This window comes from Tachysurus fulvidraco, chromosome 9 (genome assembly GCF_022655615.1).
Source record: "Tachysurus fulvidraco isolate hzauxx_2018 chromosome 9, HZAU_PFXX_2.0, whole genome shotgun sequence".
Lineage (NCBI taxonomy): Eukaryota > Metazoa > Chordata > Actinopteri > Siluriformes > Bagridae > Tachysurus > Tachysurus fulvidraco.
The window spans coordinates 645,133-660,132 of record NC_062526.1 but is presented as its reverse complement, the minus strand read 5'-3'; the positions used below and the strand labels follow the sequence as shown (position 1 = coordinate 660,132).

Here is a 15,000-nt window from a genome sequence, read left to right as displayed (position 1 = left end):
AAGCTAATAAGTGAGTAAAGTATAAACTGGCCTAGAGAGTGAAAGATAATCTAGTAAAGTGTGAGTTAATCTGGACAGTGAAGCGAATCTAGTTGTTAATCAAGTAAAAGTTACCCTAGAAGTGACACAAGAACTAGCGAGTACACTGAAGTTATACACGGTCTCAGACACAGCTCTGTCAATCAAGCTGCTCATTAGAATATTAGGCCCTGCCCACTCGACCCGACTTACATCAGTGTGATCAGTGATTCAGCTGCTGTTTGAACCTTTAATCACTTTTTCTTCTGTTGTTCTTCTATTCAGCAGAGGAACAGCTCGGTAAAGCTGAACGGCAGCAGGAAAGAGAGGAGGTGGGGGACAGCGGCCTCTGTTAAACGGCAGAAACCAGCAGAGGAGGAAAAGGAGGAGGAAGTGAAGGATGAGGTGGAGGAAAATGGCTTTGACCTGCCCAACAACACGGAGCACACACAGGAGAGACTGCTGCAGAGAACCTACTCGAACAAGAACAAACGGGTCAGTGTGTGTGTGTGTGTGTATGTGTGTGTGTGTGAGAGAGAGATGTGGAGGTGTGTGTGTGTGAGAGAGAGAGAGGTGGAGGTGTGTGTGTGCGAGAGAGAGGTGGAGGTGTGTGTGTGTGTGTGTGAGAGAGAGAGGTGGAGGTGTGTGTGTGAGAGAGAGAGGTGGAGGTGGGTGTGTGTGAGAGAGAGAGGTGGAGGTGTGTGTGTGTGTGTGTGAGAGAGAGAGAGGTGGAGGTGTGTGTGTGTGTGTGTGTGTGTGAGAGAGAGAGAGGTGTGGAGGTGTGTGTGTGTGTGTGTGTGTGAGAGAGAGAGAGAGAGAGAGAGAGGTGGAGGTGTGTGTGTGTGTGTGTGTGAGAGAGAGAGAGAGAGAGCGAGAGAGATGTGGCTGTGTGTGTGCGCGAGCGGTGGGCGTGTGTGTGTGTGCGCGCTGCGCGGTGGCGGTGTTTGTGTGTGGTAGTGTGTGGTGTGTGTGCTGTTGGTGTGTGTGTGTGTGTGTGTGTGTGCAGAGCGCGCGGTGGCGGTGTGTGGTTGTGTGTGTGTGTGCGGCGCGCCGCGGTGGCGGTGTGTGTGTGCGCGCGCGGTGGCGGTATGTGCCTGTGTGCGTGTCGTGGTGGTGTGTGTGTGTGTGTGTGTGTGTGTGTGTGTGTGTGTGAGAGAGGTGGAGGTGTGTTTGTGTGTGTGTGAGAGAGAGGTGGAGGTGTGTTTGTGTGTCTGTGTGTTTGTGTGTGTGTGTGTGTGTGTGTGTGTGTGTGTGTGAGAGAAGTGGAGGTGTGTGGTCTGTGTGTGTGTGTGTGTGTGTGTGTGTGTGTGTGTGTGAGAGAGAAGTGGAGGTGTGTGGTGTGTGTGTGTGTGTGTGTGTGTGTGTGTGTGTGTGTGTGTGTGTGTGTGTGTGTGTGTGTGTGTGTGTGTGAGAGAGGTGGAGGTGTGTGGTGTGTGTGTGTGTGAGAGAGAGAGGTGGAGGTGTGTGTGTGAGAGAGAGGTGGAGGTATGTGTGTGTGTGTGTGTGTGTGTGAGAGAGAGAGAGGTGGAGGTGTGTGGTGTGTGTGTGTGTGTGTGTGTGTGTGTGAGAGAGAAGTGGAGGTGTGTGGTCTGTGTGTGTGTGTGTGTGTGTGTGTGTGTGTGTGTGTGTGTGAGAGAGAAGTGGAGGTGTGTGGTGTGTGTGTGTGTGTGTGTGTGTGTGTGTGTGTGTGTGTGTGTGTGTGAGAGAGAGGTGGAGGTGTGTGGTGTGTGTGTGTGTGAGAGAGAGAGGTGGAGGTGTGTGTGTGAGAGAGAGGTGGAGGTATGTGTGTGTGTGTGTGTGTGTGTGTGTGAGAGAGAGAGAGAGGTGGAGGTGTGTTTGTGTGTGTGTGAGAGAGAGGTGGAGGTGTGTTTGTGTGTCTGTGTGTGTGTGTGTGTGTGTGTGTGTGTGTGTGTGTGTGTGTGTGTGTGTGAGAGAGAGAGAGAGAGGTGGAGGTGTGTGGTGTGTGTGTGTGTGTGTGTGAGAGAAGTGGAGGTGTGTGGTCTGTGTGTGTGTGTGTGTGTGTGTGTGTGTGAGAGAGAGAAGTGGAGGTGTGTGGTGTGTGTGTGTGTGTGTGTGTGTGTGTGTGTGTGTGTGTGTGTGTGTGTGTGTGTGTGTGTGTGTGAGAAAGAAAGAGAGAGAGAAAGAGAGAGAATCTTTATTATATTATATATGTAATGTGAACACAAGAATTCGAATCCTGGACAAATTCATTATGTACAGTTTAATACAGTCTCAGTATCATCAGGAATCAACTCATTCAATTAGAATCATTTAAATGATCACATTATCTTCCTTATTCGGACTGATTCAGATTCTTTCAGAAGTGATTCAATGTAATCGATTCAGTCCAGAATATCATGATTCTTTAATAAATTATTTATTGGTTTATTTAACGTAAAGAATTCAGTGAATTCTCATGTTTCATTGATTTGTGATGAGTTTAGAAACCGTGTAGTGATTTGATTCGATGTAAGTGATTCAGTGTACTTCACATTCACAAAATGTGCCAAATGTTTTCACTGTAAATGATTCAGTGATTCATATTTTGATTCAGATCGCATTCATGACTCACTGTGAATGATTCGAGTCTCGATTCTCACCGTAATTTTTGATGAGTAAACTTTTGAAAATTAATTATTGTTTTGATTCACTGTAAATGATTCACTTTCAAATATCACAATGATGTGAATCATCTGAATCGTCTCAGTTCCCAGCGATGCTTTCTCATCTCTCTAATACAGATTTTTCATCATTTAGTGTTTATTGTGGCAGTTTGGCCTGTTCCTGTAGTTAATTGCATGAAAACCAGTTTTCCTGCAGATGGAACGTGCAAACACACACACACACACACACACACACACACACACACACACACACACACACACACACACACACACACACACACAGTGCCTGATAGAGGAAGGACGGAAAGAGAACGAGTGTAATTGCAGAGCGGAAGACGCGGCACAAAGTGGCCATCTGGCTCTGAGTGTGTGTGTGTGTGTGTGTGTGTGTGTGTGTGTGTGTGTGTGTGGTGTACAGGGACACACACTAATGAAAGAGCTCTCGAATTGCTGCTTGATTTGCTCTTGTGAGCTGCAGTGGAGAAACACACACACACACACACGCACACACACACACACACACACACACACACTAACATAAACGCATCTCTCCAGTGTGTGTTGAAGCCATTGCTGATCTAGGCTTTGACCCAAACACTAGCACAGTTTCTGTTTCTAAAGGCATTGACATTGGAATGTTTATATGCTGTTGTCTCAGTGTCAGTTACCCATAATGCACTGCAGCTGAACATACATCACCTTTAAACTCCAACATCTACGTAGTGTGTAGATTCTTATGTCTTTTAGGTTTTTTGGGTGAACAAGAGAATAAATATTTCAGGCTAAACTGTTGGCTATAAGTTACCATTACATTTGAGCTACATTAGCACTGAGCAGAGAAACAAGGATCAGTCACTAAACAGCTTTCATTAATCATCTGTGTTTTATTTTTGTTCTTAATCTTTATCACACATCCTGTTTTAGTGTGTGACATAAACATAACATACATAACATACATAACATACATAACATACATAACATAAACATAACATACATAACATAAACATAACATAAATAACATACATAACATACATAACATAAATAACATACATAACATAAACATAACATAAATAACATACATAACATACATAACATAAACATAACATACATAACATAAATAACATACATAACAAACATAACATACATAACATACATAACATAAACATAACATAAATAACATAAACATAACATAAACATACATAACATACATAACATAAATAACATACATAACATACATAACATAAATAACATACATAACATAAACATAACATAAATAACATACATAACATAAATAACATACATAACATAAACATAACATACATAACATAAATAACATAACATACATAACATACATAACATAAATAACATACATAACATAAATAACACATAACATAAATAACATAAATAACACATAACATACATAACATAAATAACATATAACATACATAACATACATAACACATATCATACATAACATACATAACATAAATAACATACATAACATAAATAACACATAACATACATAACATAAATAACATAAATAACACATAACATACATAACATACATAACATAAATAACATACATAACATAAATAACACATAACATACATAACATAAATAACATAAATAACACATAACATACATAACATAAATAACATAAATAACATATAACATACATAACATACATAACACATATCATACATAACATACATAACATAAACATAACATACATAACATAAACATAACATACATAACATAAATAACATACATAACATACATAACATAAATAACATACATAACATAAACATAACATAAATAACATACATAACATACATAACATAAACATAACATACATAACATAAATAACATACATAACATACATAACATAAACATAACATAAATAACATAAACATAACATAAACATACATAACATACATAACATAAATAACATACATAACATAAACATAACATAAATAACATACATAACATAAACATAACATACATAACATAAATAACATAACATACATAACATACATAACATAAATAACATAAATAACATACATAACATAAATAACACATAACATAAATAACATAAATAACACATAACATACATAACATAAATAACATACATAACATAAACATAACATACATAACATAAATAACATAAATAACATATAACATACATAACATACATAACACATATCATACATAACATACATAACACATAACATACATAACATACATAACATAAACATAACATACATAACATACATAACATACATAACATACACAGGACGTTAGACAGAGAGATATTTAAATATTAATCACATAAACAATGTTCCACCAAGCGATGATGTTAAACCGCACAAACTCACGATGACGTTTAAACGATGATAAAAATCTATATTTATATAAAATATTCAATATAAATTAACCAAGTGTTAAATGTTACTTTATTAATAAGGTTTAAAAAAATACTTTTGATTAAAAAAAATACAGAAATAAATGATTTAATATATAAAACCTGTAGTTAGCGCCCCCCCACACACACATAACCTGTAGTTAGCGCCCCCCCACACACATAACCTGTAGTTAGCGCCCCCCACACACACATAACCTGTAGTTAGCGCCCCCCCACACACACAACCTGTAGTTAGCGCCCCCCACACACACATAACCTGTAGTTAGCGCCCCCCCACACACACAACCTGTAGTTAGTGCCCACACACACACACACATAACCTGTAGTTAGCGCCCCCACACACACATAACCTGTAGTTAGCGCCCCCCCCCACACACATATAACCTGTAGTTAGCGCCCACACACACACACACACACATAACCTGTAGTTAGCGCCCACACACACACATAACCTGTAGTTAGCGCCCACACACACACATAACCTGTAGTTAGCGCCCACACACACACATATAACCTGTAGTTAGCGCCCACACACACACACACATAACCTGTAGTTAGCGCCCCCACACACATATAACCTGTAGTTAGCGCCCACACACACACACACATAACCTGTAGTTAGCGCCCACACACACACACACATATAACCTGTAGTTAGCGCCCCCCACACACATATAACCTGTAGTTAGCGCCCCCCCACACACACATAACCTGTAGTTAGCGCCCCCCCACACACACAACCTGTAGTTAGCGCCCCCCCACACACACAACCTGTAGTTAACGCCCCCCCCACACAAATAACCTGTTGTTATCGCCCCCCCCACACACATAACCTGTAGTTAGCGCCCCCCACACACATAACCGGTAGTTAGCGCCCCCCCCCCCACATAAACTGTATTTATCGCCCCCCCCCACACACATAACCTGTAGTTAGCGCCCCCCCCCACACACAACCTGTAGTTAGCGCCCCCCCACACACATAACCTGTAGTTAGCGCCGCTACACACACACATAACCTGTAGTTAGCGCCCATACACACACACATAACCTGTGGTTAGCGCCCACACACACACACACACATGCACACACACACACACACACACACACACACACACACACACACACACATACAGACACACACACACACACATACAGACACACACACACACACACACACACACACACACAGACACACACACACACACACACACACACACACACACAGACATTACAGACACACACACACACACACACAGACTGACAGAGGCTGCTTGGGCTGCAGGATTATCGTTCTGTGCATCTTTGTCATTTCCTGCAGTTCTAAGGAAACACAATTACTCTATAGTGTGTGTGTGTGTGTGTGTGTGTGTGTGTGTGTGTGTGTGTGTGTGTGTGTGTGTTTGTGTGTGTGTGTGTGTGTGTGTGTGAGTGTTGGGTGGGGGGTATTGAATTCAAAATAATTACCTAACCTTGTATCATAGTTATTATTGCAGCTCAGCACTGAAACGTCCTTGTCTGGGTCTCTAACACACACACACACACACACACACACACACACACACACACACACACACACACACACACGCTATGCTAATGCTATGTTAGCATTCTGTTGTGGAAGTTGTCTGTTGTCATGATCTGTGTCTCAAATCATACACTAATACCTTATGTTTAAGATTCCTTCACTGTGACTGACACATTGAGGCCCTGCCTTCTTTAGCACTTTACCTTTGTACATCTCTCTCTCACACACACACACACACACACACACACACCTCCATCTCTCTCTCTCTCTCACACACACACACACACACACACACACCGCCATCTCTCTCTCACACACACACACACACACACACACACACACACACACACACACACACACACACACACACACACCTCTCTCTCTCTCTCTCTCTCTCTCTCTCTCTCTCACACACACACACACACACACACACACACACACACACACACACACACACACACACACACACACACACACACACACACAGAGAGAGAGAGATAGAGAGAAGCTTTATATTCAGTCTCTTATGATGTCACATTGCAGATTAAGTTTGTGGTGATGCAACACTGCCACCTGCTGGCTGTGTGTGTGTGTGTGTGTGTGTGTGTGTGTGTGTGTGTGTGTGTGTGTGTGTGTGTGTATGTGTGTGTGTGTGTTACCATCATGCCTTCCCACACACACTCCTGCTATTTCCATCTCCAACCCTATCTACATTATATATCCGTATTCATATATTCACATATTCTGTGTATTCATTGGTCTGTATTATAATCTCTTAATTATTCCTCCTTATTCACACAGACTCTTACCTTCTTCATCATCTGCAATAAAGAGGAATATCAGGGTTGTGAATTAGACAAGCTTACTGAAGCTGACCACACACACACACACACACACACACACACACACACACACACACACACACACACACACACAGGGATGTATTTGCTAAATGAGAAATTAATGAAATTAAACAGGAAACAGAACGTATAGAGATTATTCATTTAAACATAAAGGCTGAATAAAAAGCCCGTGTGGCTCCACCAGGGGGCGCTGTGTCTGTGTGAATAACTCGACGTGTGTGTAATGTGTTTGTAGAAATGGATGCTCCTGGTACTGCCTCATAATGACTGCATATCTGCTCTGTGTGTGTGTGAGTGTGTGTGTGTGTGTGTGAGTGTGTGTGTGTGTGTCTTCCTGACATGATGGATGATATTTCCTGATGATTGAATCACAGTGAAGTGTGTTCACGTCCTGCCGCTTTATTTAAAATTATTCACAAGCTCAAGGTCAAACCGTTCTGTCGGAAAGCGGCGGCGAAAAATCACTTTTTATTACACGTAAATTTTTAAACGTTCTATCAGAGCACCGAGGTTCTGCGTCTGCGTTCTTCTCGGTCGGTTTAACTCGGGTCTTTCTCTCAGTACGAGTCTGTGACGTCCGCTCATTATAGGAGCAGATCGACGACAACAGCAAACGTTCCTGTGGATCGCCGATTATCTGCTCTGGTGCCGTGACACTAACGTAGATCAATAATAAAGGACTTTACATGACGTCTCAGGACGTTTCTACATCATACGTTTCTTAGTAAAGGGTTTAAAAGCCAAACTTTTAACTGGAACATTTCTGTCATGTTTATGTGTAAATCTTTGCATTGCTAAGCTTCAGGATTTCTTACACTTCCTGATTACGATGTTAAGCTGTAAATTTCACCACATCGGTAGCTACAGGAGATTTCCTACAAAGTTAAACATGATTTAGTTTTATGTTTGTATGTGAAATTAACCACGTGACTCGTCGTGCTAGCTAAAATAATTCCTCAACAAAAGTTCAATATAACGACCTACAGAATCCCTGTTTCATGTTCACACACGTAGCAGATTTGCTAATCACACGGTTCTGTAAACATTAGCCTTAGACTAACGATCCTAACGATCCTAACGATACCTGAACTTTTATTATTTAGCTAAATTGTTATGAGCTAAATGTAAATATTTCATGAAATGACTGATATTCATTCCTTAGTTAGCTCACACTCTGTGGGTTTTCTGTAGTTTAAAGTAAATCTTTGATTGTTTTCTTAACAAAAGACATAAATTTGTTTTATACATGAAGTTACAGTCGATGATATTTAGTTTTTTTATTTAATCAACACGTCCGAATGTATCTGTGGAAAGTTGTCCGTAGTGTGTGAGTGTGTGAGTGAATGCGAGTGTGTGTGTGTGTGTGAGTGAATGAGTGTGTGTGTGCCCTGTGATGGGTTGGCACTCCGTCCAGGGTGTATCCTGCCTCGATGCCCGATGACGCCTGAGATAGGCACAGGCTCCCCGTGACCCGAGAAGTTCGGATAAGCGGTAGAAGATGAATGAATGAATGAATGTTGACTACAGTTAGCAGTTCGCCGACTGGCTAGCGGAGTTGTTGTCTATGTGTTGCTATGTAAATAAAATAAAATAGAACAACAAATCAGACTAATTCATCACTAAACAACGTGCAAATCCACCTAACTGTAAATTTTAGCTAGTAGACAGTTAGCTAGTTAGCTGAGCTAGCTCGGTAGCCGAGTTACAGCACTTTTAAGGGATGTTTATTTAAACGTTTAAAGCTAGCCGTTAGCAGCTAAAGCGTGAGACTTATAGAAAATAAACAATGATTACACGCCACTTTGTCTAAATTATGGTTTATTTACTTATCTATTAGCCATTAGCATTATAAATACATTAGTAAGTGTGGTGTATAAAGTAAAAACTAAAAAATGGAATTTTCAGTGATGTGTTTGAGGAAGGTATGTTCTTATAGTGAGATTGTGTGTGTTCGTGTGTGTGTTCGTGTGTGTGTTCGTGTGTGTGTTCGTGTGTGTGTTAGTGTGTGTGTTCGTGTGTGTGTTCGTGTGTGTGTTCGTGTGTGTCACAAGGCAAAGTGTACACTTTCAGTGTCGCTCCTAATTTAGGGAGCTAATTAGCTAATTACTGAAGTGGAACTCAAACAAACAGATGTGGTGTTGTGAGTGCTGATAGCCGGGTGTTAAACACGCTTTAATACTAAACATCATTCTCTCTCTCTCTCTCTCTCTCTTACACACACACACACACACACACACACACACACACACACACAGGTAATAAACCTGTATAAATCCAAACGTTGGCATATTTATACTTCAATCATTTTTTCGTGGCTGAATCTCTATTTCTTCCTCATTAAATCTACCGAGTTTCAGTTAGCTTCAGATGTGTGTGTGTGTGTGTGTGTGTGTGTGTGTGTGTGTGTGTGTGTGTGTGTGTGTGTCTCTCTGTCTGTCTGTCGCTTTATTGGGATGCCCCCTTTTCTGTGTCTCTCTTTGTGTGTCTCTCTGAATGTCTCTCTATCTGTGTCTCTTTTTGCATGTGTCTCTTTTTTTCCTCTCTCTATCTGAGTCTCTTTGTGTCTTTCTCTACCTGTGTCCCTCTATCGGTTTCTCTTTTTGTGTGTGGTCTCCCAACCTGTGTCTCTCTTTGCATGTGTCTACCATTCTGTGTCTCTCTCTTTCTCTATCTGTGTCTGTGTCTATCTGTGTCTCTCTACGTGTGCGTCTTCCCATGTGTCTCTATTTGTGTTTCTTTATCTGTCTCTCTTTGTCTTTCTTTTGATCTGTGTGTCTACTTTGTGTGTCTCTATGTGTGTCTGTATATGTGTCTCTATTTGTCTCTATCTGTATCTCTCTCTGTGTGTCTCTCTCTCTCTCTCTCTCTGTCTCTCTCTCTCTCTCTCTCTCTCTCTCTCTTACTTACTCTGTGAAAGTGCTTCATGTTAGCTTTATTTTTCTCTCTCTGCTTGTAATGTTGTTGTGTCTGACATTTTTGCCCTTCAGAGTCAGTAAGGGCTTGTTATGAGTGTGTGTGTGTGTGTGTGTGTGTGTGTGTGTGTGTGTGTGTGTGTGTGTGTGTGTGTCACTTTTTTCTCTCCTGATGAATTACGGCGACCCGTCGTCTCTCGGCAGCATTGATTAGCGATAATTGGAGGGAGTCAAAAGGCGAGAAGTGTCTCTAAATAAATTTTGGCGGCGTTAATTGCACGTTGGTGTGGAGGCGCGCGGCCTCAGGCGCACACGGCCCCGTGCTAATTGGCCCCCTTCAATGAACATAATTAGAGCGATTGTTAAGAGATAAAGAAAAGGTTTAACGAGCGTTGAGGCTTTGTCACAGGGAACGAAACATCACACACTCCTCCTCCTTCTCCTCCAGATCTACACACACACACACACACACACACACACATCAGCGCTTTATGTGTGTTCAACTTAATTAACACAGACGTGTGCTCACATGGATATTATCACTTTGCTTTAAAAGGTGTGTGAGAGTTAGAGACAGATACTCCTCCATCCCCCCTCCATTTTAAAACATTACCCATAATGCACCGCACGCCGTGAGTCGATAGACAAAGGAGTGAGTAATGCAGTAAAGTGAAAGCTGGAAGGTTTTACGTCTTTAATAGTATATCATTAGCGTCTTATGGAAACCGGTTCCAAGTAGAACCCTTAAGGAACTCTTTTGTCCGCAGACTGAGCACTGAACACCTGACAGCTTCTGGGTGTGAAGGAGACAATAATCAGCAGTAACGTGGTGTTTCTCTCACTCCGTGTGAAAGGGATGTAAAAGTGAAGAATTTTTAATAAACAGAATTCAACAAAAGTGGAGCACGGTGGCTTAGCGGTTAGCACGTTCGCCTTACACCTCCAGGGTCAGGGTTCGACTCCCACCTCCACCTTGTGTGTGTGGAGTTTGCATGTTCTCCCCGTGCCTCGGGGGTTTCCTCCGGGTACTCCGGTTTCCTCCCCCGGTCCAAAGACATGCATGGTAGGTTGATTGGCATCTCTGGGAAATTGTCCGTAGTGTGTGTGTGTGTGTGTGAATGAGAGTGTGTGTGTGTGCCCTGTGATGGGTTGGCACTCCGTCCAGGGTGTATCCTGCCTCGATGCCCGATGACGCCTGAGATAGGCACAGGCTCCCCGTGACCCGAGAAGTTTGGATAAGCGGTAGAAGATGAATGAGTGAGAATTCAACAAGTAGGAATGAGAGTAAATTTTAACAAATAGAAACTTTTGCTAGTGAAACTGTTAAAATTTAACACAACAAACAGACAAAAGCCATGTAAAGCTTTCTGAAGCTAACTGAAGCTGTAAGATGTGTAACGATTAGCGACGCGATCGTTAGCCACCGTCTACGGCTAGGAGCGGCGGCTCGCGTGCTGACGGTCTGAGTGTCTTTACTGTTGGATAAGTGATGAAATACAAACAGCTCCTGTCCTGCTGGTGCACTTTGACCTTCACCACTGTGAATGTAGATGTAAAGGTCGTGTGTTAAGTCCCCTGTTGTGTTTCTTATAGAAACCACTGAAGATGAACCCTGTGACCTCTGAAATGTGCTGAATCTATTTTCTAGTTTTAAGCGAAACAGATTTTTTTCCTCGGTTTCGGCTCCGTAAGGAAAGCAGAAGGAGTTTCTAGGTTTAAAATGCGGAACACTTACAGAAGCCGATTTAACGACGTTAGCGTAGTTATTAAAAACATCAGCGACGTGTTTTATGGAAATGAAGCAGACGTCGTTTTGGAATAGCAGAAGCCGAACAGTTACAGTGACGTAAATGTTGTAATTTCATTCATTTATTCAGGCTTTTTAGCGGAATCACGAATACTAGCGGAAAATTAGCATAAAATAATAGCAGTGATTAGACAAAGAAAATCCACACAGTGAAAAAATACTTTAGGAAAATCTCCAGTGTTAAATATCGGCAGAACTAAACAGGACTTTAGACACATTTTGATGATTAGCAAAACAACGTAATCAGATCGATGAGGACACGTAAGTAATAAGGCTTTTACTAAACACCAGGAGAGACACATTTAAAGGTGCGGTCTACGATGTTTGAGAAACGCTTCAGAAAACCGAGTCGGGACGACAAACAAAACAAAAAAACAAAACAAACGTGTAGCCAATGAGCAGAAAGGGGCGGGGCTCGTTGATATGGGCGGAGAGAGTGTTCGGTGCGCGTGTGTGACATTAGCAGAAAGCGGTTTTAACATCGACATGGAGGATAAAAACAAAGAAAGAAAGAGAAGAAAGACTTACGATAAGGACAAGAAGTAGGACGTGTTAATATAGGATCAGCTTTCCAGCGCTGGAGAGAACTGAAGGAGCAGGAAGTTGGCCACATATTCACAGGTTGGAGTTTCCCGAGTCAATAACTCCTGAGCTAAACGCTGTTACTACACAAATAACACCTCTTTTCTATCGTAGTAATGTAGAGAGGCAGCTACAACCGCGTTTTGTGTAGTAACAGCGTTTAGCTCAGGAGTTATCGACTCGGGAAACTCCCACCTGTGAATATGTGGCCGACTTTACTTAAGACGCCGAGGCGCTTTTTTCCTTCTCGATAGGTGAGTAACGTTGGTTTTGCTTTGTTACACAGAACTAATATATGCCTTTGTCCTTTACATCATTATGCTTGTGTGTCATTTTTGCTTGTTTGTTTATCTGCAATCGTATTGTTCTTCCCTTCAGCTATGATAAAGACACGTTTCTTTCTGTTAGTCGCCTGGGTTACGTATGTACGTGTGGGCGGAGCTATCGATACAGGGGTGGGACCCATTTGGGTTAGGGGCGTGTCTGTTTTGGTGATTTTATATGTCAACATTGGCTTTCAAAAATCTGAGACCGCACCTTTAAGTCCATTAGAAACAGTAACAGTGCAGATAATTATTAACTTGTTAGCTTGCTAAAAAAAAATAAGCTAGCTGCTGTGATGTGGTGTATGTTTGTTAAACACAGCTAACTAACTTGCTATCTCTGTGAAGGTGACTGATGAAGCCACGCTGTTGCTAAGCAAACATTTCTAGCTAGCATGTAGCTGCAGCGAGAGTGAATGTGACACGGAAACATCCGGAGCGTCAACTTTTAACTCAGATCTTTTAGTTAATTACTAAGAAAAGACTCAGAACGAAAGCGACTCTGTTATTACAAAGCGTCCACCATTAGCACTGTTTCTGCTGTTTCTACAAATCGTGCATCTTGGTCACAGCCCACGCAAAAAATCTTGTTGAATACAGTTAGCTTGCCTTGTTTAGCAGATATGAAATAAAATAGGAAGTAAAAAAATTTAGTGAAAAGGGGATGAGAGTAACATCATGTTTCAGACATTAGCCAATCTGTTCTCCTCGTGCCTCGGGGGTTTCCTCCGGGTACTCCGGTTTCCTCCCCCGGTCCAAAGACATGCATGGTAGGTTGACTGGCATCTCTGGAAAATTGACCGTAATGTGTGTGTGTGTGTGTGAGTGAATGAGAGAGTGTGTGTGTGTGTGAGTGAATGAGAGTGTGTGTGTGCCCTGAGATGGGTTGGCACTCCGTCCAGGGTGTATCCTGCCTCGATGCCCGATGACGCCTGAGGCTCCCCGTGACCCGAGAAGTTCTGATAAGCGGTAGAAGATGAATGGATGAATGAATTATTATTGTTTTAGATTTTTACAATTTTTAAACCTGATTCATCTGGTTTACACTATAGCGCTGTCTCTTTCTCTCTCTCTCTCTCTCTCTCTCTCTCTCTCTCTCTCTCTCTCTCTCTCTCTCTCACACACACACACACACACACACACACACACACTCTTCCTCCCCACATCATTTGTTAGTGAGCTGCTACATGTTCATTTGACCTTCGGAGCAAAACACACACATGCGCATGCAAATTCACACACACACGTGCACACACACACACGTGCACACACACACACGTGCACACACACAAAGGAAAAAGAATGTTTGGCAAGGTCATAGCCTGGCTTGTGTAGACAATCAGCTGTTGTAACTTCCTGCAACTCTCAGCTCTCTCTCACACACACACACACACGCACACACACACGCACACACACACACACACGCACACACACACACACAAATATTTAATTGATTCAGTTTTATTGTATGTAATATTAAAACTCCAGTAACTGTTTGCTCCTAAGAGACGACCTCTAACACCATTACTTCTCATTAAAAATACCAGAGCCATAAATAAACATGAGTACACAAATTAGTAACCACGCCCCACATCTTCCTGACATCACTACTCTCACTAACACTGGCTAACATCACTTACTAACCACACACTAAACTAACAAACATTAGTTGAGGTTTTTAGATGATTTGTTTCAGTGTTACTCGACAATCGCAATCCGTCCCAAACTAACGTCAGTTTATTTGCGACTTATTTGTTTTAAATGTTTTCAGTTGACTCGTCGCTATTTGCGTATCAGCCATGATCGGTGCAAAGCAGTGATGGGGTCGTAACATGGCGTGTCATGCGTTAAAAGTGTTTTGGAGAAAGTTATTATTTTACTTTAAACGTAGCGAGAGACGTTTCTTCGATCTGCGATCTTGTAC

General features: G+C 41.8%; 1 protein-coding gene across 1 annotated transcript in view; it reads left to right on the top strand.

The window, feature by feature from the left end:
* Window positions 1-305: 305 nt before the first annotated feature.
* Window positions 306-15,000, top strand: part of fbrsl1 (fibrosin-like 1) — a 209,315-nt gene continuing 194,620 nt past the window's right edge. Inside the window, exon 1 of the mRNA XM_047817957.1 lies at window positions 306-513. The gene's annotated coding sequence lies outside the window, so the exon portion shown is untranslated. The remainder of the gene's footprint in view (window positions 514-15,000) is intronic.